At 39.7% G+C, this 2902-nt stretch overlaps 1 pseudogene; it reads left to right on the forward strand.

Annotated features, from left to right (window-relative positions):
- The first annotated feature begins 364 nt into the window (after window positions 1-364).
- LOC138024484 (uncharacterized) lies at window positions 365-1522 on the forward strand (annotated as a pseudogene).
- Window positions 1523-2902: the final 1380 nt, after the last annotated feature.

Below are 2902 nucleotides of genomic sequence, written 5' to 3' on the forward strand. Positions count from 1 at the left end.
ATGTTGTATGAAGCCGAGACAATAGTTCTGATTGCCCTGCCTGCTTTATATAATTACAAGTAGTATTTGTTAGTAGATGAATGTAATAGTTTGTCGAGTTCTGGCTTCGTGCTCGCGATATGTGAAGTCAGAACGAAAGTTTGTCAGTGTTTTTTGTAAGGTAAACACTCTGTTTGCATATAAAATGCAGTGTGCTTTATACAATCGCTGAAAATAGACTGCAAATCTAAAGAAAAGATAAACAAAATCTTGTTTCAACACGATCTTAGAGAGGCTTAAAATTATAGCGCAGAAGGCGAAATTCCATTCTCGAGTTACTCAGTCCAGTATGTGAAGAAGCCAACACTAACAAATCAGTCCTGACACTATGAACTCCATTGTAGTTTCCCTTTTCGTGTTTATCCTTGGTTTGTTGGCTGTGAAAATTCCAGCCGAATTTGACAGGAGTGAAGGGCCTGTTCGGAACCCAGGATTGCTTGAGAAGAGAAGCTCGGAACTCTCAAACGCTTTCCAAGAATCTTCGCTTATCACCAGAAGAACTGTTGGGAAACACAACTCGGGTTTGTAATTTTTTTAAGGGTAAAATATATAAAGCAATTGCACCATAATAAAAAAAAAAGTTGGCAGGCTATAAGATTGGCTGTGAGTATGCTCACGCAGACCGCGCCACTGTGTAGATCCACGAATCGAAAGCCTCACTAATACGACACGTATTCTCTGTTGCTATTTACAGATCGATGGCGAAAGATGAATTTCGCTCCAGTTTGTTTTTGGTGCGAAGAATCAAGAGTTTGGCAAATTCTCCGTCCACTACGTCTCTGGTGGAAAGCTCTCTGCGGTAAAATTGGTTCACTTGTATGGTTACGTGACGTGCGACACTCGGTACGTTTCCTACTGGTCCTACTGGGGCTGTGGTGACTACTACTCCGGTGACAAGATCGCGGTTGTCATAACAACCACGACCAATCATGTTCTTTTGCCGGAAAGCCAGTTTATTGTTGCTCAAGGTGCTAAATGGTCCAAAGTTCCCGGATACACCTCGGTCTCTCCTGAGCTTGAGTTGTCGTTTTTTAACCCTTATTCGGTCCAATCAGGCCAAAAGCTCCGCCTGTGGTTTGGCGAAGATTTGATGAATGTTGGCGAGGGAGACAATGGGGGAAGAGCCTGCGTCGATATTTACGCAATCTATATCTGAGACATCCTGGAATGCTTTTTTCAGATCCTAACAGATTTTGTAGCTTCGTTAAGGGGTTTTTATTATGATAGCTTTTTACTCGCAAATGTAATCTTGGCTACCAGTGTTCAGGATTTTTCCTATGCCAACCTGGAGCGGATGGTAAAAAATCGTAATTTCACTGGTTTTTTGCTTATTTGTATCTTGATTAAGAAAAGGGTTTTCGGATTTAGAATGCTTATGAAATAATAACGAAACAATAATCTAAACTATAAAGGACATAAAATAAGGGATTTGTTTTTCATTTCATTTGCACACTTTCAAATAAACTGAGGGCATAAAAAGAAAGACTTGTTTTGTATCATCGTGGTTTGCCTCGCATTTGAACTCTTTCTGTTGACGTGGAAAAAAGTTTGAACGTGAAAGCACAAGCAACATAGCGACTACCGTCACAGCGAAATTCTGGAAAATAATAATCAATATCTAGATTCCCTTTGCATTGAGTTAGTTAAACGCGCACTGTGTGTTCCAAAGTCCTAAAATGTAAAATAACAGCATGAAATTTAAAAAAGACTATTTTACTCACTCAATATTGTTTTTACCTCTTGAAAATAAAATCCATATCGTCGCGTCGCCGGGTAATATCGAGCTATGTATCGAGCTTGATCGATAGGAGTTTATATGGATTTCACGTTAGATCGAAAGCTCTGAGAAGGATATCTGTTTCGCCTTTGAAAAGCTACAAGATAGTTCAAGCCTGAAATGCAATAGTCTAGAACTACAGAACTGATTGTTACCAGATTACATGAATAACGCAGTCAATTTATGGTCGGCAGATACGAGGGGACTAGTCCTGCGTCTAGTCCTAAGTCCCATCGCGATTTTTGTCAAACATCTAGCCACATTGAACCTTGTGACTTGTCCTACTATAGCTAAGTCAAACTGGTTTGAAAGCTTAAAAAATGTTACTAAATTCCCTTCATTAAGTCGCTGCACAGTTTTATATATTTTTTAGTTTTCTTTGTTTCTATAGTAAGCAAGAATGCCTTGGAACAGTAACTTCTGTTTGGAGACATTTAATATGGAAAAAAACTATACACACTGAAATGGCCAGTGACTCAGAAATAAGCCAATCAAAACGCTTCATCATCAGTCCGAAAAAGTCTTGTAAAGGGTTCGCAAAAATCCTAAGAAACTGGTTAAATAACTGCTCGTGTTGTCTTTAAAAGCTCAAGTAGGGTATATGTACAGCCGGACCCCGTTTTCTTATAAGAAAATGTAAGGGCGTTTCACCGGGACAAAAAAGGAGGCCGTAGTAGCGAGGTGACCTTATTAACGAGGTGACCGTAACGCGGGGTTCCACTGTATTTACAAGTACTCATAAAGACTGCTTTCTCAACTAGTTCGTTCAATAAACATATAGCAAACATCGCAATGTTTTTTTAGATCTGAACCAATAGGGTTTCTTTAAATTTGTGAAAATTTTGTCATTCAAAAGAAGTTCAGCTTTCATTCGAAAGGTTGAACTTTGGAAATGAAATTATCTTTTCATACATCAGAAAAAAACACTATGTAATCTGATTAGATCGGGGGGGGGGGGGGGTGCCGCTGGCAGCTGCCTCTGATCCCGCCGCTTTTCTGGTTTCGATGACCGCACCAGTAAAGAAATCTGTCAATCATTTGAAAACCGTAACGAGCATGCGCACGACGCGAACATAACAAGAGGAA

Source organism: Montipora capricornis, chromosome 11, assembly GCF_036669925.1.
Source record: "Montipora capricornis isolate CH-2021 chromosome 11, ASM3666992v2, whole genome shotgun sequence".
In the NCBI taxonomy this organism is placed as follows: Eukaryota; Metazoa; Cnidaria; class Anthozoa; order Scleractinia; family Acroporidae; genus Montipora; species Montipora capricornis.